Source organism: Crocuta crocuta, unplaced genomic scaffold (assembly GCF_008692635.1).
Source record: "Crocuta crocuta isolate KB4526 unplaced genomic scaffold, BGI_CrCroc_1.0 scaffold165, whole genome shotgun sequence".
NCBI classification, from domain to species: Eukaryota; Metazoa; Chordata; class Mammalia; order Carnivora; family Hyaenidae; genus Crocuta; species Crocuta crocuta.
Window position 1 is genome coordinate 2,986,816 of NW_027530502.1, and position 24,339 is coordinate 3,011,154.

The 24,339-nt window shown below is 36.5% G+C and overlaps 1 protein-coding gene and 1 pseudogene across 1 annotated transcript in view; one reads left to right on the forward strand and one right to left on the reverse strand.

Moving 5' to 3' along the window:
• ZNF804B (zinc finger protein 804B) overlaps positions 1-24,339 on the forward strand; it is a 514,753-nt gene that overhangs the window by 329,894 nt on the left and 160,520 nt on the right. The gene's annotated exons all lie outside the window — the stretch shown is intronic.
• On the reverse strand, positions 18,208-19,671 carry LOC144233761 (60 kDa heat shock protein, mitochondrial pseudogene; annotated as a pseudogene).

Below are 24,339 nucleotides of genomic sequence, written 5' to 3' on the forward strand. Positions count from 1 at the left end.
AATAATTTTCTGACAAGTGCTAATACAAATATTTCTCCTCTGAAATGTTTAAGAAAACATTAGAATAACTTATTTCCAATATTTTATTTTAAAACTTAGCATTGATTTATTGGAAGTAAAGAGTGGAAATTTGCACCTCTTTCTCTCTGAAATCATGCAAAATATGCAGGTAAAATTGAGATGTTCGGTGAGGCAAGTCACTAGGATTCTCTCATTACTGAGGGTAATGGCAATGCAGCAATATCAGATGTTGTCACAAGTTTGTAAATCCTAAGATTTACAAATCTTGAATTGTACAGTTCTCAGGTAGATGGGTGGATAAGGCATGGAGTCTGAACATGAGTTTGTTCCTTGAATGGAATCTCATGCCACTGATGTTAATATGTCTTACTGATGCTCTCTTTACTCCCTGTCAGTCAGGATCCAATTGTAGAGAATTGATATAGACAATTGATAGTGTATAGATAGGAAAGGAACTGCAAAAGGTGGGCAGAGAAACATTTAAGATTTTAACTGCAGAGACAAATGATCAAAGCTAAGGAAGTGATCACAGCTAAGGGAAGAATGGCAGGATTTGAGGTTACCAGGGCTCAGAACCACAGTGGGTTTCCTGGAGCCAGTGCACAGAGAAGAGGCAAACCCATGTAGGTGGTGGGAGGTCGAGAGACTCTGAGCACTGATGCTCCATCTAAGGATGTGGTTCTGTGCTTAGGAACAAGAAGTTCAAATAGCATTGAATATTTACCTTTATCACATCTATAGAGACCGGCAGTCAGAAAGTCTTTATCCTATCTTCCTGTCTTCTTTTAACCTGTGAGTTACTCTAGTGGAAGGAATTTGGCCAAGAAATTTAGAAAAGGTGGCTTAGAGAGGGGCCCTACCTCCCTTAAAATGCACAGCAGAACACAGAGGAGTAGGAAGGGCAACTAAGGGCAAATTATGACTGGTAAAATGAGCTTTCCACTAAGAGCATTCTTTGAAAAGATTCTAGGACAGAATAGGGTTTTAAGTGAAAATTGTCATCATTCCTGCTGTCCACTCAACAGTATACTTGAAATCTGGATATTCCAAACATGGACCAGAAGACGTAATTTCAAATGCCAGACTTTACTCTTAACAGAAGATAGGGAAGACATCTACCACAAGCTTACACTCTTGGGAAGATTTGCAGAGACTGATGTTTTGTGCTGACTCACTATCTATTGTCCTGAAGCCTTTCCCACCCCAGGGAGATGCACCATATTAAGATAACACATAGGGGCAATTATGTCTGTAATTGTACAGTGGGAGACAAGGCAATGAGGGAGAGAAGAGCAAGACTTTTTGACCCCAGAGGCATTTTCAAGAAGATACATTTTAGGAAGATTACACATGGAAGTTGAACGCCTGAAAGTTGATTTCTGTAAAAATATCATAATCCTATATCCCTTGGGAAATCTTTATGAACATCTACATGAATGCATGCTTCACTTTGAATATTGCTGTTATATAGATAACTTTTAAAAATATGTGTAAGGAAGTGAAAATTTATACTCTAATGCTGCAAACAAAGGGAAGAAAGGATTACTTTCTCTAATGTTTTCACTTTGCTCTGAATTCTCTTAATTCCTATTAATTTGAGTGTGGGTAGCTTGGAGCTGAAGTGTTTTATTTAAAGATCATCAGTTTGAAATTTGAATGATCACTTACATTCAATTTTAATGTGCTTTTCCTTTTGCAAAGACTTTCCTTTCATACCTCATACCTTTCCTTTCGTGGGTGCTGTGGTGAAGATATGTGTTCAATGGCTATCATCCGATAATAGGCTGGCTTCCTTCAAGATGTCCATCTTCCCCTATGTGGGTGTTCTAAGGTTGATGCTTGATGACTAGCCACATCTTTATGTTACAAGCTGCTGAAGTTGGCACAATTGTCTCTTTTGGTCATAGTTTGTAACTGAGACCTGCCCCCCTCAACCTCTGGACTTTTTCCAAGGTTCACATCCCCTCCTCTGTCACTAGTTAGAGGCTTCTGCTAAGTTACTGTATTATTTGGCACAGGCCAAGAGTAGGTGGAAGCACTGTCTTAAGCCTTTTCTCTGCCCAATCTGCCATGCTGTAATGACCCCAGTCACAAGAGTGTAGGGCACTGTCCGTCTAAATATCCCAGTGGGAACTAGGGCACAATCCTTCTCTGCTTAAATCACATACCTTCCTCCCCCGGTTTAGGTCCAGAAATGAGAGGTAGTTTGGTCTTAGTCTTAATATCAATCCTTAATAATCTCATTTAATAATAATATATCAATAAATTAATTTGAGGTCCAAAATAATCATTAATCTTTAGTACTAGTCCTTATGTGTTTGATTCATGAAATTTTAATGTGTTGAGTAGATGACAGATCCAGTCAACTAGTGAACATACTATCTCAAAATTATTATATTTACATTTGTTTTATGGGCAGAATGGAAATAAATGAGTTTCACATAATTTGGCCTTACAAATAATATTATTCTGCCTTACATAAGGTCAAACAAAAATACAAGGTCCATAAAATATATTATGTGAGGGAAAAAATAAATTATATTATAAATATAAATTGCTTTAAACTATAAAATTTTAAATATTATAAATTTGCCAAATACCAAGTGGACATAATGACAGAAAAAAGTTAAGTGATCTGAAAGGCATCATATGCTTATAATTTTTTGATAGAGGTTTTTTCAGTAAACTTATTTATTGAAGCAGAATGTGAATACAGATGTGTACATATCATGTCTATAGAAATCCTTACCATTAATACAGATTCATTATTGAGATTCTCAGGAAAAATAATAGTTAAGCATTTCTGTTTAACCTGAACCACTCTATTCCCATTTGACCTCTGCCCATGTTATACAGAACTACAACTGTGTAGTTAAAATGGATTAAAAGAATAAATCTCCGTTTTGAGTGTAGGACCACTTTCCCCTTCATTTAGGTTAATAGCTACCAACAGTGGTGTCTTTTCATCATGGCCAAATTTTCTTTATTTATGACTTTTCAACTGTTTCAATATGCTGTTTATCCTCGGTAATAATAAGTAAAGAATTTCTGAAATATTTTTCTTTATTTTTCTAAGCTGCTAATGTTGTCATTGTCTCAAGTCCAGTAGACTTGACAGTATTAATATATACTAGGATATTCATGATTTTTCTCCCTTAGCTTTTTCGTAGTTCTCTGATTAGATAGGCATTTAATTACATTAATAAATTATGAATATTTAAACAATCATAGGACTCTAAGAAAATTATACCATGACCTTAAGTAAGAAATAACAGTTCTTTGCAGGGCCTTTACCTTTTGTAACCTTGTTTCATTTCTTAATGGAGAAATCAAGCTCTAGGCTAATTGCAGTCTTCCTTATTAGTGAGTATTAATTAAACACTTATTAAGAGGTCAATGAAAAGGATTTTTTAAATTGAGAATAGAAAGACAAGAAACCCAAATGAAGTATTTGTGCTGTCTCTGGTTTAATATGTACATGATTTATGACACCCATGGTTATTAAAAACCTTATGTTTCTGTCTTAGTTAAAAGACCTGGAAAATATAAGGTAGTTTCATTATAACTGAGTGTTCTGCATCTCCTGCTCCACATGAAAAGTCCTCCAAAAAGTGAGACTCCACTTCTCTCTTTGACCTTAATGCCCAAAGGGGGTATTTTCAGACTTCATAATCCTTGTGATTAAAATAAAATCACCTGTAACTATTTCTTGTACCACTTTGAAGAAAAATGAAGTAAGTTGTACCTAAAATTAATTTTAAGGGTTCAAAGATTAGGCTTCAGTTCTAGAGATAATAAAGCCTCCTCACAAATTACACTGGTTAATAGTACAGTAACTTCCTTTTCCTGAAAGAGACTTACACCCATAGTTTTCAATCCTAGCTTATTTCTTAGCATAGTCCCTTATATCTCCTTCTAATAACAAAATTATGAGGTAATAATTGGAAGTTCTCTCTCTCTCTCTCTTTTCTAGTAAGAATAGACTTTTAAATGGGCTGCCTTCCATTAGCGCACAGTATTTGGCTGATAAATGGCCCCAAATACATCAGATCCTAAAGCCTACAACTTGTCAGTGTTGCCATATATGGCAAAGACTTTGGATATTGAGGTAGAGCTATTATCCCAGGTTATCATGATGGGCCCTACATACAATCATATGTGTCTTTGTAAGAGGGAGGAAGAGTGAAATGGACCACATGGAGAGGAGAAGATGGTATGAAGATGGAGCTGAGAGAGATGTGGAGATGCTGGCCTTGAAGTGGAATAGTGTGCCACAAACCCTGGAATTCTGGCAGCCATCAGAAGCTGGAAGCGGCACAGGGCAGATTCTCCACTGCAGCCTCCAGTGGACGTGTGCTCGAGTTGATAACATGATTTTGGCCTGGTGATAGTGATTTCAGACCTCTAACCTCCTGAAATGTGACAGAATAAGTTTCTGTTGTCATAAGCTACCAAGTTTGGAGTGATGTGTTAGCAGCTGTAGGAATCTAATAGAGGCCCCATGCATCATCTACAGAGAAAAAAATATGTATGACAGCTACTGGGTTATGTTCTGCCAGAAAGAATCGTATATGTTTCTTTCAACTTGAGTATTACCCAGGTGAAGGAATTTTCCAAATTTATCTTTTAAAAAAAAAAAAAACAACAACCCTACATTCTGTGTTCTTATAGCTTATTTACCATAACTGATTAACTCCCTGGTTACCTTTTAAAATAATTAAGACTGTGCCTTTTGAAGACTTTCTCCAATCATGACTCCAAATACAACCATTACCCAGTATGATGCCCAGTTGGATAAGTTCAAGTAATTTGTTCAGTGGGGTGAAGTCTGAAGAGGCTCAAATTTTGATGCTTTTCAGCCATATTGTTGATGCTGTCTTGACTGAATTGTAGGTATATTAAACTTATGGTATTTGTGGCAGTGAGAAAATCTAGTATTCATATTCCCATAATCATAAACCATGTGACTGTTGAAAAACAAGCTTTGAAAGGCTGTAATCATGATGCTTTCTTTTATAGTTTGCACATAAATATAAAATCACACTTGGAAATTTTAAAAACATTCCAGTAAAGGTTTTAGAGTTTGAGTTTTGTGACATATTCTCAATTGTTCACAAATACTTTTTCTTCTGTTCAACTACCTTTAGAAGTGATGGAAAATGTCCCATTTGTCAGCAGATTTTGATTGTGGTGTAGGCTTGATGTACAATAGGAGAAATTATTTTGTGTTTTGAAGAATGTTTTTGCATTTGAGAAGAGCCAAGTGCAATCAAGGAACAACTAATTTTAAACCAGAAAGGAACTGGATGTACTTTCTTTCACATGATGCAGAGTAAAAACTTTCTTTTTGAGGTTTGACGTACTTTTTAAAATATTACCACATGCCTAACTCCCAATCTTAAAATTATTTTGTGAAGTATTATAATCTCATAGCTAAAATAACTAAGGCTCAGAGCAATTAAATATCTTCTCCTTGGAGTACTGAGTCAGAACTGGGAGATAGGTCAACCTAGTCTTTCCTATCTTCATTCAGCACTACTTTAATAATATACTCATTTCATTAATTACTATAATTATTTCGTAGCTCTTAGGCTGTTCAACTTTATACACAGGAAATAAAGTTTTGAATATTTTGACGTTTTGTAAAAATCCATCTTCTCTTGGAAATTACAGGAAAAATGTCATTCAGAAAGTAATGAAATCGGGCCCAGCATTGATTAAATAAAAGCAAAATGTTACCTCCTCAGTTTTATAGTGCAGGGTAATGAGTTTTTCAAGAGAAAGAAAAAGAGCCATAGCATAAAGTGCCCTTGGTTCTCATACTTTTAATGTTAGGAAATTAAATTCCATCTTAAAGTGCAGTAACAAACTATTATCTTTTGCTTATTTTAATTCACTAAAATGTAAGCAGGCTTAAACTTATTTGGGCAGAACAAGGTAAAATCCCAAATCCTCATTAACATTTATCTTTGTCACAGTTTTGTCCAACTCCCCGCCCCCACCATTCATCACTCTAGAGTTTTGTTGCAGGAAGGAGTCCTAGGAGATTAGATGAGGTCTTTGATAATTGTGATAATAATGTTGATGACAATGACAAATCTGACATGAAAGGAAGTCCAACTGCGGAGAATACTCTGATCCATTCCCATTTGTGTCTATGTCAAAGTCAGGTTTCTTTCAACATATACACTGTTGTTAAATTTTATAAGCTATCACATCAATTAGGGCATCATCTTTAAACTCACTTCAATTAAAGATTTAAGGAATATAATATTTTGAATACTTACCATCTTCCAGGTACTGGATTGGGCTCTTGGCATACATGATCTCATGTGGCCACTGTAGTTTTTAGTGTCACTAACAGTGGTTTCCCATCCTGACTGCACAACAGGATTATATAGAGACTTTGAAAAGTATTGTTTTTTTAATATAGTTTATTGTCAAGTTGGTTTCCATATAACACCCAGTGCTCATTCCAACAAGTGCCCTCCTCCATGCTCATCACCCCTTTTCCATTCTCCCCCCACCCCCATCAATCCTCAGGGTATTCTCCATATTTAAGAGTCTCTCATGATTTGCCTCCCTCCCTCTCTTTAACTATTTTTCCCCCCCCTCTCCCCCATGGTCTTCTGTTAAGTTTCTCCTGATCCACATATGAGTGAAAACATATGACATCTGTCCTTCTCTGCCTGACTTATTTCACTTAGCATAACACCCTCAAGTTCCATCCACATTGCTACAAATAGCCAGATTACATTCTTTCTCATTGTCATGTAGTATTGCCTTGTATATATAAACCACATCTTCTTGATCCATTCATCAGTTGATGGACATTTAAGCTCTTTCCATGATTTGGCTATTGTTGAAAGTGCTGCTATAAACATTGGGGTGTATGTGTCCCTATGCATCAACACTCCTGTATCCTTTGGGTAAATTCCTAGCAGTGCTATTGCTGGGTCATAGGATAGTTCTATTGGTAACTTTGTAAGGAACCTCCACACTGTTTTCCAGAGTGGCCGTACCAGTTTGCATTCCCACCAATAGTGTAGGAGGGTGCCTGTTTCTCCACATCCTCACCGGCATCTATAGTTTCCTGATTTGTTCATTTCAGCCACTCTGACTGGCGTGAGGTAGTATCTCAGTGTGGTTTTGATTTGTGTTTCCCTGATGATGAGGGACTCTGAGCATCGTTTCATGTGTCTGTTGGCCATGTGGAGGAGACTCTGGAAATTATTGACGCATGGCCTAGACTTCACCCCAGAAAAATCACATCAGGATCTTTCAAGAGGTCTGAAACAGGTGTCACTATTTTTTTTCTAAGTCTCCTAAGTGTGTGAACCTGGGGTAGGGAGAGATTGTCAACTTCAAGGTAAAAATATTACTCTGTATTATATCTGGTCAATTTATAAAATTCAGGAGCCCTTTTTTCACTGAACAAACTTTTTTGGCAAAAAATACCTCTCTGAAGTATGAGCTATTGAAATATTAATTTGGTTTGCTTTTCTTCATTCTTCCTTATAACCAAAATGAATCAATAATCCTAAAACTTCGTAACTACTTATCCAAAGGGATCTCATCTCTAACTCTGATACACTTTAGTTTGTCTTCTCTGTATTCAATTTACTATTTCCTTCGTCAAGAGCATCTAGTCGAGGGAATTCCAGTGCAGAGAATTAGAAATTAGAATAAGGAACATGACACATACATAGCACTTGGCTGTGCCCACTCTCTTCTATCAAGCAAGCTAATTCCTTAGGACCCACCTAATTTGATAATCCTAACATGGGAAACTACTAAAGCATAAAGCCAATTAAAATTACTTAATTTAAAAAATATATGAGTTTTTTTATTTCCTTTCTCTGTTTTTTGCTTGTTTACTCAACATGTTCAAACTTGCCAGCAAAATTTATTCCCAAGTGAGTTGGATTCCTTTGACCTGCCTAAGGTCTTTTCCATCTAATGGACTGAAAAAAGAGAAGAAATAAGTTATAGTTTATTCAGTAAATTCAGCTAGTAAAATTCAGCTAATGGCCCTCACGAGGCATAGAAGAGATACCACAAATAATTATTTTCTTAAAATAATACTATTTCAGGTCACTATTTTCTTTTCTTTTAAGAAAAAAAGGATAAAAAAAAACATACCACTCTTCCCCCAAATTAGAAAAAAAAAAAAAAGATAAAAATGCTTGATAGCACTTCAAATGTTTTGCAAAGGAAAATAATAGTAGTAGTGATTATAATTTTAAAGTAGTCTTCTCAGTATAGGAAGATGTTTGAAGATATTAATGACTGGTGAGTTGAGTCAGACAATTCAGGAATCTGCATTGCTTTTTCTAATGAGAATGGAGCCACCACTTATGTGTCACCTACTATCTAAGATACTGCAGGTATGTTACCTGTGTTAGTCACCACATTATATGTCTGTCATTTTTCCATCTTATAAAGGCAGCAACTAAGATCCCTAAAGGTTAAGGAACTTAACCAAGCCAAGGTGTGAATTCACACCATGTGCTCTCTCAAACCACCAATGCTATCTGCTCCTCAAGACTATGACAAATCAGTAGACAGCTAATTGGTTTGTGGTTACAGCAAGTATTTGCTTTTTAGTTTAGAAGTCATGAAAGTCTCTGGTTTCCTGCAGCAGTTAGATCCATATATAAGAATAATATGAGTCCTTTCTATAATTTTACCTCGTAAGACTTATTATAATCTGTCAAGACTATGTATAAGTTTGTGAAGATGACTCCAGTAGGGTGATGTACCTAGGAGACTTGACAGCTCATCTTAAACATTTTCCTCTATATTACAGAATTATTTTTAGTAATAATCATGAAATGAAATAAATGATGAAAATGGCTAGAAAAGTAATGCAGTTAAAAATTGTTATTGAACTTTTGCATAAACATATATGATTAAGTAATAAACAAATATTATAGTACAAAAATGTAAAATGTTTTATTTTTAAATTACATTAATGTATTTTTAAAAAAAAACAGAAAAAATCTACATAGTGGTCTAATATAGTAGTGGATTATGACATTCCAAGTTCAGTTTCTAGTCTTCTGCAAATTTCCAAATTTTTAATACATAGACTCTAAAGAATTATACACAAATATAGAATTAAAGTAAATCAATATCTGATTTTTTATTTTTATAATCATTATGTTATCAATATGTTTTTATAAATTACTGTTTATATTTACATCTAGATGGTGTCACAGAGACATGAAGTCACAGGAACAAACTTTAATGATTCTAAACTACTATGAACTTACTCTCAAAGCAAGTGATATGTGACTGGGTGTATATGGCTTGGGGTCAACTGTGTAACTAGGAATCATTTGAATTAATATCCATCTACAACAGCATTTATTAAAAGATAAGTAATAAAATGCTAATTAAAATGCATATATATACACATACATATGTATCCATTATTTTAGATATTAAATTGTGTGATCATAATAGATATATATTAAAATTTTATTTATTTATAAAATTGAAACACAGAAGCAACTATATTNGCCATTGGCCAAAATGGCTATTTATAATAAATTTAAATTTATTAAAATTAAAGAAATCTAAACTTCAGTTCCTCAGCCACATTAACCACATTTCACATGCTGAATAGTCACATATAGCTAGTGACTACAGTTTTGGATACCACAGATACAGAACACTTATATCATTTCATAACATTTTGTTGGGTAGCATTGATCTGAAATTTAATCCAGTCAAAATTTGACTGAGGGGAACCACTTTATTACTAACACTGTTTATAAGTGACAGCGCAAGGGGATAATAAAAATCAGACTTTTAGTAGGTGTTGTCATTATGTAAAAATTCTCTACAGACAATGCACCCCTTATTGCCTTCCCTGGGGACAGTTATTCCCCCTGGCCTGGCCTGGATTTGCCACTACTCCAGGAATCCATTAAGCCTTCTATGGCTCTCATCTAAACTCTTGCAGGTATGTGGTGCGATTTAAAGTTCCTTCACCCCTTTAATCAGGCATTATCATGATTAGTGTGCTTTGGATGCCTGGTTATCCTTTCCCCTGAGAGAACATGCTCCATCAGCCACTCTCTATTTTTCTCCACTTACTGGCAATTCATCATAAATCTAAGCAAGCTGTGTCTTACCCTTATAAAAACTCACATTCTTGTACCTTGGCTTTGTCTTACAGCTCTTGTCAACTTTTAACCATTACATTTCTTTCTACATTCTAGTTTGCTGAGCTAACACTCCATGACCTGTTTGTGTCCCAATCATTCTTTGTTCCATTGCAGTCTATATTTCACAAAATCTGCTCTGGGTATAGCTACACCATTGTGTACAGAAAGACTTCCCTGACCCACTTCTGTGTTCTTATAGTATGGGTGCCTTCTGTGTTGATACTACTTTTCACAGTGTACGTGAAAGGTAGATTTCTTTGTCTCTCATGCTCAAGAGAATATAAACTCCTAGAAGATATTAGAAATATTTTATTCAATTCTGAGCCCCCAGGACTCAGTTCAGTTCTTGTATAGAGTGGGCACTAAGTAAACATTTGTGGAAGAAAGGAGAGAAGGAAGAAAGGAAAGAAGGGAAGGAATGTTTCTATTATTTTGAATAACTTAATTGTGAGTTAGGAGTAGGGACAAGATGGGGCACCTGGGTGGCTCAGCTGGTTAAGGATCCGACTTTGGCTTAGGTCATGATCTCACAGTTCGTGTGTTGGAGCCCCGTATCTGGCTTTGTGCTGACCGCTAGCTCAGAGCCTGGAGCCTGTCTTCAGATCCTGTGTCTCCTTCTCTCTCTGACCCTCCCCTGCTCATGCTCTCTCTCAAAATAAATAAATAAATAAATAAATAAATAAATAAATAAATAAATAAATAAAACATTAAAAAAAAATTTTAAGTCGTAGGGACAAGAGACAGTTCTGGGTGGTTCAGTTGGTTAAGCATCTGACTTGGGTTCAGGTCATGATCTCATGGCTCGTGGGTTCAAGCCCCACATTGGGCTCTGTGCTGACATCTCAGAGCCTGAAGCCTGCTTCAAATTCTGTGCCTCCCTCTCTCTCTCCCTCTTCCCCCCACATCAAAAATAAAGAAACAGTAATAAATTTTTTAAAAATGGGTAAGGACAGGAGGATGAGCAATTAAAATGAAATGTGTGAATGTCAGCTACATGTTCAAGACTATAGAATACTTAAGGAAGTGTATTACTATAGCAAGTAAATTGTTCTGTATGTCTAGATCCTCTCTAATGCTCAGATAATTACAGATGTTTGATAATCTGTTAGAAGCCGATATCCTGAAACTCTTTATGGCTCTATTCAGTTCAGTGCAAAAATATAATAAATGGCTTTCTTTGTTAAGCACTGTGCTAGAAACTGATGATCCTAAGATGACTAAAATGTTTTATCTGCCCTGAAGAGGTAAATGTATTTGTTAGGAACAAGGCACAAAAAAAGAAAGATAGCTATGTTGATAATGAGAGGTAATATCATTTAGCCCCCACAGTTTGCCATCACTAAGGATAGCAAATCTTGGTTTTGGGAGAACTAAGGTGGAAATTACCAGTGGAGTACATTTGCTCCTCTCATCACTTGTCAAGATAGGCTGTCTAACAGGTTATGCTGTGTGAAAAGCATCTGTAAACACAGTTCTGGGGGGTAGATAGGGAGTTCTGGGTTTAAATAGCACATCATAAATCCCACTCTTTTTCTCTTCAAACAATCAAATCCAAGTATCCACACATCCCCAGAAATAAAGAAACACTTTCTCATTTTAGCTGTAAATTAATTCTGTCCTGCATAGAAAGGCTGGCCATGGTTGGGGGAAATTTAGGGGAAAGGTAACGAGGTGAATGCACATACCGAAATGACAGGAGAGTTGCTTTCCTAGTGCTCTGCCTGGGCAACTGGTAGATGTGAATGCCAATAATACAATAACATTAGTTGCTATGAAAAGTTTACTGTAAGCCAGTTATTGTGTTAAGCGATTCACATATATAACCGTTAATGACATAACAATCCTGTAAAATGACAGTGATCCCTCATTATAGGTGAGAAGACTGAGGCTTAGGGAGTAAAAGCCATTGGCCAAAGTTTACATAAAGAGAAAATAGTAAAGCTCAATCAACCTGTCTCAAAAATCAGTGACCATAATTTTACAGGGTAGTCTATAGGGGAAGGTCAGCAAGGATTTGTGTTTTTATTTAGGACCAAATGCGCAAAAGAATCTGTTTGCTAATCCTAAAGTACAACTTTCTGGGTTTTGAGAACATCAAGGTCCTTGAAGAAAATATGAGAAGCAGTCTCAACCCAGAAAGACTTGCTCTCTTTTAAGCATCCTTCTTCTCTTTGTGCACATTTGTAGGGCATTCCAGGACTGGTTGGATAGCGTTGTGTTTTTTATTGCTCCCATGACCAATATTTGGCATCATGATTGACCTCCCCTCTTCTCAATAAGAAAACTCTAGAGACAAGATTGCTTAGTTCTTTCCAGCTGTGTTTAATTTTGGTTGTCATTCTGACAGATGTCAGGGAAACTACTTGGCTTTCTTCCTGATCTCTTAAGCTTAAGAGGTGTCTAACTGAGGCCTGATTCTGATGATGAGCTGGCTGTCACATCTGTGAATGGCACCAATGAGAAGAGTTAAATAGATGTTTAACAACTTAATGGTATACTATATGATATGATATTTATAATATAATAAAATCATTGTAAAAAGAAGCAGTCCATTTCCTGAAGTGGTCACATGAACATATTCTACTATATCATATAGATGTAGATATCAATATGAATATATCTATATGATAAACATATATATATACATATATATATATACATACACACACAAGCTAAAGAACCACACATTTTATAAATAAATAGAAATTATCAGAATAAGTTGTATTTTTTTGGTATTCTCCTTAATCCTTTTGTTCAAAGAAACCAATATCTACCAAGATCAATCTCTGTTTTTTCAGTTTCATTTTAAAAATCCTAATAGTCTTACTTAACCAATATTGGTTACTATCACACATTGTTAAGTGTTTCATTAAAGAAGGAAGAAACCTGGCCCCAGTTTTAGCTTAAATTTTTTAATTAAAACATAAAATTTAACACTTGGGCACACTATTTTTTAATGCTTAAAGTGTAAGTTTTTGCTATTTCTAGAGTAATGAGTGGTACCTCTTTTTCCTCCACTGCATGTCTCTAGGTCTTGATATGTTTGTTATAGAACAGAATGAGAAAATTACAACACTCAGTATTTTTGTGTCTGCCTCCTTTGCTCCCAAGTGACTGCAACTACTCATTTTAGAGAACTATTCTGAAATCCCAATAACCTAAGATAATTTAAAATGAGTATCCTACAATGTTTAAGAGAGAACAAAATGTATTTTATAGCTGATATTTTTCTTGATTATTATTTCAAAATTAGTTTGTTTCTGGGCTAAAAAAAAAAAAAGACTCCAGTAATATATTGGTTAACATATTGGTATTCTGGTTCCATGAAATGTTAAATAGGTACCATTGAAGAAAATAGATTTTATGAGAAGGAATTGAAAAATCTAGGTCAGTGCATATTGCATCCACTCCTTTCTCTGGTCATCTATAGTATACCAATTTTCCTTTTGAATGTCTAAAAGGGCAATGTCATAGAATGGGCTTTCTAAAATTAGTCAGCTCTAAATCTCTTTTCAAGAGGAGCTTCTTGATGATTCCATGGTCATGGAATACCCTTTGGGGGAATATTAGATTAAACAGTCTTGAAACTTATGGGAAGTGAAGCTAATGCCAGTTTTGCATTAAAAACCCGTCTCTAGTCAATACACAAAGTAATCCCGACACAGATTGATGAGCTTCTGTTTTATTAATAATCTTTACTTGCCTTACAAATAATTTCTGGAGTTTGTTCATGTCTGTAAACAAGAATATTAATAAGGGTATATGATTAGTTATCAAAGATATTAAAATCGTATGTGTCACTGTTGGAATTTAAAGGTTTTTAGTTTAAGGATTTTTACTTCTTAAAAAAATAAGTTCAATTTTCTTTTGGTGACACCATGGAACCCATAAAGACCCAGCTGTTCATCTCCTTCTATAGATTCCTAGTCCATGGATTCTTTAATCATCAAGATCTGAGACTAGATCTTCTGCCTTTTCTGTAAATTATACACTGTGTGATCCCACATGAAGACCTGTAGGTTGTTAAAGCACCACTTGTATATGGAGATAGTGACATGATAAATAGAACTTACCTAAATAGCTTTACCTTTTGTAACTCATATTTCTCTCAAGAAAATGATACCTGCTCTCCCTACCTCACAAGAATGTCAGAAAACAAAAATGAAAGGAATGCATTGTGTGTGAAAATGTTTTGTAAATTGCAAAGCAGTCTGCAAAGACAAGAAACTTCAATAATGATAATGATCATAATTCCCAATTGTATGTGATGGATTCTGAAAAATTGAGCGGCTTATAAGTTAACCAGAGACAAAACAATCTCTAGCTCAAATACATATTGTGTCAAGGCAAATGTTTACTTCAAAACATTATTCATTTTGGGAAAACACTAGAGGAGATAAGTAAATATTGATATCGATTTTCAAAAGCTTTCTAAAAATTCAGAAATGAGCTCTTCAAGAAAGTGTGAGAGTAAAAATAATTGAGTGGTGATTTTTTGGGGGGTCTTGGGTTTATTTTTTTTGGACTATTTTTCTTCTTACAACATTGGAGGAGCACAATTCCCAGAACAGTTTTTTCCCCAGTTATTGTATTGTTCAAGGTAGAGTTATTTTGAGTGAAAGTCTCTGAGGCACTGAAGAAAAAATACTGAAAGTGTCTCAATGATCAAGATATTTCCTTCTTGGGAAAGTTATATAGTACTTTTAAAAGTACAGGTCAGAATGTGTCTTTACACTCAATTTTGATTTTTATGTAACTCCCAGATATTTCTACCTCAGCTAGATATCTGAGGAAGTAGTTAAGAGAAGAAAATGTAAACCCAGCTAACATGTAGTTCTTTTTGGTGCCGAAGGAAAGCCATAGTGTTATACTCCTGAATAACATACTTTTGGTTTATACAAATCACATATTTTATGTGGTCAAATCACATATGTTTTAATTTTAATTAATATATTTTAAGAAAAAAGATGTAATGGTATTTTCTGATGATGAATCCAAGCAATTAAAAGTTAAAGATAAAAGAAAAATTGTCTAAAGTCCATTTTTATTTTGTCTACAAATATTTGTATTTACTATGGTGAAAAAAAGATGGTGAAAAAAACCTTCAGGATTTTTTTCTACACCATGCATTCAGGTTTTCTTTAGAAAAAATGGGATCATACTATGCATATGTTTTCATAACTTTTGGCACTTAAATATTTTGTGGACATATTTATGGACATGATAACTACACATTGTAGTATTTAGTATTTTCATAATATTGCATTGTATTGAATATTATAATTTTTAACCAATTCTAGTTGTTGGTCATTTAAGTTCTTTTTTTTTTCATAGTATAAAAAGTACTTTGATGAACATTGCCAAACTACCATTTTTGTATATTACAGAGTTATTTTTTCCAGGTTCAAGCCCTAAGATGTGCAGTTGTTAAGCTTAGTCAAAATGTAGCACTTATAAAAAATAAATCATATTGCTAGATCTCCTTTGTGAAAATGTAGCAATTTTCTCTGCTACAAAAGTGTATGGAAATGCCCTTTTGCCCATCTGTGTATCATTATGAATATGTTAACAGACATCTTTTTTTTCCTTCCCCAGTCTGATAGATAAGAAAAAAACCTGTTGTTTATTTCAGTCTGAATTTATTTTATTAATAATGAGGTCAGCCATCTTTTCATGTATTTATTGGTCATTCCTTTTCTCTTGTGTAGAATACGTTAATGCCCCCTCCGTTTTCATAGACTTTGTTTATACTTTTCTACTGGATATTAGCATTTTGTAATTAAAGATATTTTCTGAGTATCTTTATTTTCTACTAAATACTGAAATGCCTGTATTTTCTACTAAATAACTAAATCGTCTCTGCGTTTGATGCATCATTAGAAAGTACGCATTTATCTCTGAAACTAACTCTCTTGTTAGAAGTAGTAGGAGTAAGATCGGAGCCTTCCAAAGAGAGTCGGAGGCACTGAAATGAGAACTTCTTAATCGAGTCCTATCTGTGGTTCTTAAGTGGTTGGTGCCAAGTGAGAGCAGCTGTGCCCACATTTGGCTGAGTGCTTCTGAGTGTGGTCTGAGCCCTCCTTGCAGCAAATTTCACTGTAGCGCCATCTACAGCTGATTTTTGGACACTGCACCCCCATTACTTCCAGGGACAGGCCTAGGAACCTTCATTTAATCACTAGGTGTTTCTTTTTCTCTCTTTTTTAGCCTTTTTTTTTTTTTGAGAGAGAGAGAGAGAGAGCAAGGAAGCATGAGTGGAGGAGGGGCAGAGAGAGAAGGAATCACAGAATCTGAAGCAGGTCCAGGCTCTGAGCTGTCAACAGAGGGCCTGATGCAGGACTTGAATTCATGAACCATGAGATCATGACCTGATCCACCATCAGACACTTAACCTCCTGAGCTACCCAGGTACCCCCATCTCTAGGTGCTTCTTATACGTGCTGAAGTTTGAGAGCGCCTGGTTTTGTTAATATTTGAATATTAGTCTCCGCATATTTTCAAGACAGCACTATCAAAAGGGATCTTTTAAAAGCTGTTTTTTTGCTTTTTTTTTTTAATCTTTAGTCACATTCCTTTATACTTGAAGTTTTATAGAGAGACTGTCTCATCTATTCAAAACTTGAAGAAGTTCAAGTAACTCAGCAAAGTGACAACTCTTTGTGGGATGAGAACTAAACAGAATTGTATTTTCTTGGGTCATTATGGCTTCCATTATGTCTGGAGTTAAAATTAATAGTCAGTTTCCAAAAATTCCATTGGTTTACACATTGGATATAATTATCAACTTCACTCAGTTACATGACATTAGGTCTTTATCCTTATTTTAATATTGTTATTTCATGTTTATCATTTATTAAAAATGACCACAAGTCATTTGGGAAACAGGAAAGGAATGGAAATAAATGTGCTGTACTCAAGAAAACTAATGTAATAGAATCTTCTCAGAAACAGAGCAGAAACGTATCTTTTCTTTCTAGTCAGATTCTGGGTCTCCAATATGGAGAATAATATAGTAGATGCCAGACTCATATGTAAGTGGTAGCTAACGCTTTCTGAGTGCTTATTGTATGCTAGGAACTGTGCTAAGACATTGATATGTATTATACCCCCAAATTATTTGATGAGGTTAAATATTACCACCCATCAGAGTCCCCATCCACAGATTAGGGTCACAGGCATGGGGAATTTCCGTAACTTCCTCATGATTATTTGGCAGGTTGGTGGCAGAGCCAGGAGTTGAACCCAGGTCTGTCACCTGGGGCTCCAGGACATGTGCTCTTGTTTTTTTGTTTTGTTTTGTTTTCTGTTTTTAACTTTAAACAAATTTTAATTACCCCAAGGTTGTAACATAATTGGATATTTAGCTACTTTCTACACAATTATTCTTGCTTTCCATAGAGAGGCTGCTTCTTAGGTTTTCATCTGAGGATGGCAAGCACTAAAATCCTGATTTTAGCAAAGTGGTCATAAAAATGCCCCAGTGATTTGTGTTGAAAGTGGTACGTTGGTACATGGCTCTTGCATTCAGTTAGCAGGAGTATACAAATGTGTTTTCATTTAAAAACCCAAAATTATCTGTAGGCATGGACAGTGACAGCAGCAAACCACTAAATGTCATCAATTGAAACCAGGAACTGATGGTGAGAGTGACTTTTTAAACTTTTATTTTAGAGAGAGAATGTGAAGAGAGGAGAGTGCAAGAAAATTTTAAGCAGCCTCCACACTCAGTGTGGAGCCTGACTCAGGGTTTGATCCCATGACCCTGGGATCATGACCTGTGCTGAAGTCAAGGAGTATGACACTCAACTGAGTGAGCTCCCCAGGCACGTGTATGATGATTTTCTTAAACATCAGTCAGCCTTTTCCTCAGTCATGTCTTTCAGCTGACATTTCTGAAGTTGTTGTTGAGGAGCACTGCCTTGAGCTTCCTCTCACTATTCATTAATAATAATAAAGTGCTATTCCAGGAATTAGAACATGTCACCTCCCATGCCATTCCAGGGTGCCTCTCTTAAGGAATTCTGGTGACTACAGCTTCTGCTGTAGTTAACTGAGAGGCCACTCCAGGAGGATCCAATAAAGCAGTTCTTATAAATGTAGTTGGGTCAGTGATTCCTTTTCCCACCATATTCCCCAAATCTTCAAGCATAGTGTCATGGCCCACCTCTGAGGAACTTCGTATAATTTTCTCAACTATCAGCGATCCTTCAACACCTGCATTCTTAGCAATGGTCATTGTAGGTACGTTGCATGTTCTTTTAATAATAATCTGTACAAACTTTTTGAACTTCATTAGTGGAGTTATTGAATCCTAGGCTGGAATACACTAAAGCAGGCCGCAACCCCCTCCCAGAACAATGCCTTCTTCAATAGCAGCTCCTACAACATTGAGGACAACTCTACCTCTTTCTTCTCAGTCATTTCAGCATCACTTGTCCAACCAGCCTTCAGCACAGCTGCTCTGTCTGAGAGTTTTGCCAGACATTCATTGAGCTTTTCCTTTTCTTTTTTTTAATAAAATTTTTAAAATGTTTTTATTTCTGAGAGAAAGAGAGAGGGAAAACATGAGCAAGGGAGGGTCAGAGAAAGAGGGAGACACGGAATCTGAAGTAGGCTCCAGGCTCTGAGCTAGCTGTCAGCACAGAGCCCGATGCGGGGCTCAAACCCATGAACCGTGAGATCATGACCTGAGCCGAAGTTGGACGCTTAACTGACTGAGCCACCCAGGCACCCCTCATTCATAAATTTTTTTGATGTTTGTTTATTTTTGAGAGAGAGACAGAGCTTAAGCAACGTAGGTCCAGAGAGAGGGAGACACAGAATCTGAAGCAGGCTCCAGGCTCTGAGCTAGCTGTTAGCACAGAGCCCGATGTGGGGCTTGAACCCACTATCAGTGAGATAATGACCTGAGCCAAAGTCAGCCACTCAATTGACTGAGCCACCCAGGCGCCCCGAGCTTTTCGTTTTCATATTCACTAATTGTGATATTTGACTGTTTGATATATTTCTTTAATATCTTTTTTCAATTTGACAGTTGTCACTTTTTTCTTTTAAGAGCATAGCATCATCTTTGGTCACGATGACCTCTTCAACTTATATTAAGTTGTGAGTCTGAACATCTTCAAGATTTAGAGTCAGTCCTTCTTCAAGCACTGTGCCACCGGTAGCAATAACCATGTCTTTAAGCTGTCTCTTTCTATTGTCTCCAAAACCTGGAACTTTGGCTACTACAACCTGACGACCAACTTTGAGCTAATTTCAAAATGAATGCACTCAGAGATTCTCCATCAATGTCTTCAACAATTATGACCAAGGGCTTATGGTGAGCATTGGCAGTTTCAGGCGAAGGCACAATGGACTAGACACTAGAAATTTTCCTTTCATTCGATAAAACATATGCATCTTGGAGTTCACATTTCTGACCTTTTGATATATTAATAAAATATGGAGAAATATAACCTTGATCAAACTTCATGCCTTAAACAAACCATACTAGGTACCTTATATCTTGAGATGTTATGAAATAGATTCCTGTGGCATTAGTATCTGATTTTTACCAAGGGAAGTCAAAAACCAAAAGATTAACTGGAAGGGCATACCTGCCCATAAAGTAAAGAGGATGGGGTTGCATTTCAATGGCAGGGGTGGGGGAGTCCTTTATCCTGGGGCAGCCTGAGCAATTCATGTTAGAACACTGTGGCCCATCTGGCATTCTGAAGAGACATGTCCGTGGAGGATGACCTCAACCACAAGGGACCCAGGAGAGGAGCAGGTAGTCCAGGTGGAAAAGCAGCCTACTGGAGGAGGCACTGACTTATGAAGGGACTTGTAATATAGAAGGTGACTTAGAGAAAGTACCTCTGAAAGCAACACAAATACATCCAGGAAGGAAACAGAGACTATACACCTACCCTGGAGAATACTCTGATACAGCTAATAACTGCACCAGCTGTGTAAGGCTTTGAAGATTCTCTTCAAAAATACCTCCGTGAAGAAGAAAGGAAGTGAAATGAATAACAGAGAAGAAGTATCTTCATTGACAGTTGTACCAGGCTGGGACTGGTCCAAGCTGGGGAGAGGGGGAAAAAATACTTAAAACACCGAATATTTTCAATAAGAAAGAAGTGCAGGAGGACCTGGGTGGCTTAGTAGGTTCAACACCTGACTCTTGATTTCAGCTGAGGTCATGATTTCTTGGTTCACGTCAGGCTCTCCACTGACAGGGCAGAACCTGCTTGGGATTCTCTCACTCCTTCTCTCTTTGCCCTTCCCCTCCTCAAAAATAAATAAATAAACATTTAAAAATAAATGAATGAAGAAAATGAAAAGCAAGAGGAATAACTATTTGTTTCCCCAGAGTGACAGGAAAAACTAAGAAACTGAGGTGATTTTCATTTCAGTGGGTAGAAGATCTTCCCCTACAGTGAAATGGGACAGCAAGAAGACAGGCCCCTTTATGGGTTCCCCTGACCTAGTTCAACAACTACAACTGAGTAACCCTAATGTTGTCACAGTTAGAATATTTCTCAAGGCCCTTTAAAAAACAAAAAACAACAACCTGATGTTAAAAATTGTGATCCTCACAATTTGTCACAGGAAAAGATAGTCACCTATTTAACTGACCCATGGAACAGGCTTAAAATTTCTCCAAAGTATCTAAGGTAAAATTAAGTAAAATCTGTGAAAACTGTGTAGCCCACTGCTTGGCACAGGAGCATTCATATATGTTTTTCTTTTCCTGTAGGAAATTGGGTGTTTTATTACCAGAGAACAAAATGTAAGAAATTTTGTTATATCAGTTTCCTGTAGTTTAGGAACTGAGGGATTAAGTTTTATCAATTCCTTTTATAAGCCCAAGTATAAAATAGATATATTCTATAGCTTGAAGAACTGTTACATCAACTATGTGTCACCTGAGGCATTTATATTTTCTATATGGCAGCATAAGGAAACATTATATAAATTTTCCCTTCTTTGGACAGTTAGGAACCTGGTCAGGAAGCCAGAAGTGGTATGGCTTTCGAATGCTGTCCGCCCTCCTTAGAAAGGATAAAGGCAAGTTCCCCTATCTGTGAAGATGTTTGATTTGAAGGAACATAGAACTGAAATTGACTTTATGCTGCACTTTGTACAGAGAATTACATTTTAAAAGCCCAATATCTAAGTCTGCTTTGTTCTAATTTCAAAGATAATCAAAATATCTTCAACACTGTGGGAGGTCTCTCAGTAAACATGGATTTATATTTAGCACAATTTATTTGAGAATCAGAAAGGCTGCCAAAATGGTACAAACATTAAATTATTTCAATTTTAGAGGGCAGATATTACTGAGAAGTAATAAAATATTGCCATCCTGCATAGACAGCTCATCATCACTACTAAGATGAAAAGACCAATTATGCCTCACATGGACAAATGTTGATTAAAGAGTGGACTTTATAACCGCCTGGCCATGTTAGAGGTTATAATCACAGAGGAGGGGGAAGGAAGCACTCAGCAAAACACCAAAAGCTGTAAGGAGGAGTCATCTGGTGAAAGGGGAAAGATGGGAAATTTTAAAGAAAATGTCAGAGGAAATTGCCTGGTGGTAAGAGCTCTACTTATGTATGATGCTTAAGGAAATTGTCTTCTTAGAAAATTATAAGTTCTCAAAACGTCTTAAATAAAAAAATGGACCTATCTAATTATTCTGTAGATCATCAAACTTATTATTCCCAGACTTTAGAAAATATTGTTTTTATCTGTCACAGCTCCTCATTCTTCTTAGGAAGACTCAGGAATTGTGTGTTTGGGTTAGATTAGGGGTTCCAGAGAGATAGTCAGCTTGCTTTCCATTCAAGCCTGATAACATGACCTATCAAATACTTAGTAATTTTGTATATGAATAATTACATGCAATTTCAAATGAGATAGCATATATAAAATGCATGAAATGGCACTATACAGGGAAAGCTGTATTATGCAGAAGATTACGATATGTAAACATCTCCATGTATTCATTGAGAAAAGTACTGAAATTGACTCAGTACTGTGTGTGCATAGGAAGGGTAAAGAAGTTGTGGCTTTCAAATTTCTAGAAGGATATGAAGGGAAAACAACATGCATGAGAAAGTTTTTAAAATAATATGATGCAGTGTGTAATTAAGTAACATATTATGTAATACAGAGTTATTAGAGTTCAGAAAAAATAAATGCAGTGAGATCTGGAAGTGTTTCTGGAAAAGGAGGAACTTGAAGTGGGACTTGAACAATGTGTAAGATATGGAAACCTAGAAGTTGAAAGGGAAGACATTGCAAAAAAGAAAAATAGCAGCCCACAGGTTCAAGGGAGGGAATGCATTAGGGAACCATTGTAGCATAGGGACCAGGAACACAGGCTCTGGAGCCAAATATACAAGATTGGAGCCCCAGCTCCCCCATTCACTGGTGTAACATAGGCATTATGTGATCATTCTGTGCCACACTTGAATTGTTAGTAAAATGGAGGTGGCCATCCTCTATTTTAAGGGACTATTTTGAGAATTAATGGGTTGATGTAGGTAAAGCACTTACACTAGCACAGATACCTAGGGAGTACTCAACAAAGGTTAGCTACTATTACTATTATTGTGTTGTTGTACACTCTTTTTAAAAATGTTTATTTATTTTAAGAAAGAGAACATGAGAGGAGGAGGGGCAGAAAGAGAAGGAAACAGGGACAGAGAGAATCCCAAGCAGGCTTCCCTCTGTCAGCACAGAGGACTACATGGGGTTTGATCTCATGACCAGTGTGATCATGACATGAGCCAATATAGAGTCGGACGCCTAACACCTTAACTGACTGAGCCCCCCCAGGGGCCCTTGTTGTTATATACTCTTAAAAGATGTGATTTTCAAGGCTAGAATGAAGCCAAATTTTGCAACAACAGCAACTACTACTTGTTACAGTTAGTGATGGACACTGCTCAACACTTTGCCTACATTGTCTCTTATTCCTAACAACCATCCCCCGGAGAGGGGGAGAGGGAAGGGTTATTTCTATTACTTTACAGCTGAAGGAGGTGCAAATTAAAGAAACAATTTTCTGGAGAATCCTGCAGCTAGTCAAGAACAGTCATCAATTGGAAGTGCCATCTTTTGGCCATCACCCCAGTGTTTTAAATTGCTTCATTATAATACTTTACCTTAAATGATAGAAGGTTCTGAAATTGAGACAGGAGTCAGATACAAGTTTACTAGATGAGTTCAAGGTAGAGAAGAGTTCAGATTCAGGAAAGCAGCCTGGAGGTAGCTGGTGGCAGCTGGAATACTCAAGGAAAGGTGAGGTAAATAAACTAAGATGGCAGCCCTGAAACCTGAAAAGAACCAGTGCAACAGATATACTCAGCAGGGGGGAAAAATGGATGAGACTATCTTGGGCCCTGAAGGTGAGAGATAGTAAGCTTGACTCTTGGTGATGGAGCCCCCGTGACTGAGAATGGTAGCTCCTTGAGGCCTGACTTGCTGAGAAGGTGCAAAAGGGACCTCAGCTCCTTGCACATAAGGCTGGACAGGGCTGAGAGTGTGTGCTATTTGTCTCTGCATGTTTTACAGTGTTAGCCAGGCCCATCTTCCCTTGCCTTCATGAAATTGGAAACTAGCTTTCCTGTAATGCTGTGTTGTATTTCACTTGTCCCTTGGTAGCTCTTGCTCACATTTTCGAAGCTGCTTGCTGTATAGAAGTCATTTAAGGAAGGACAAATTAGTGCTGGATGACAATAGTTGCTCCTAATGCAGTTGAGAGTTCTGTTTTGTAGCCTCCGACCCTTTACAAGCAAGGAGTAGAAATAAACATCATGGCTAATGCACTTCGGCAATATAAAAGGTTTCTACATGGAAAATGCTGCTAATGGTAAACAGCTTATATAAAGCAAAGATAAATCATAATGGAGTGGTAATTTGAGTTTGTATTGTATGTCTCCTCAGGGAATGCCTAGTGTTCTAAAGACACTGTCTCATTACTACCTGGAGTACCTCTGAGAAACATGCAAAAAGCATCATTTTTTCCAATTTTTTGTGTAAGGACCTAAGTCACAGGGAATTAATGTGACTTCCTATTATATGGAAATGGATTTCTCATTTTCATGGAAAGGATTGTTTCAGCAAATTGGCCGATTTTCTCATG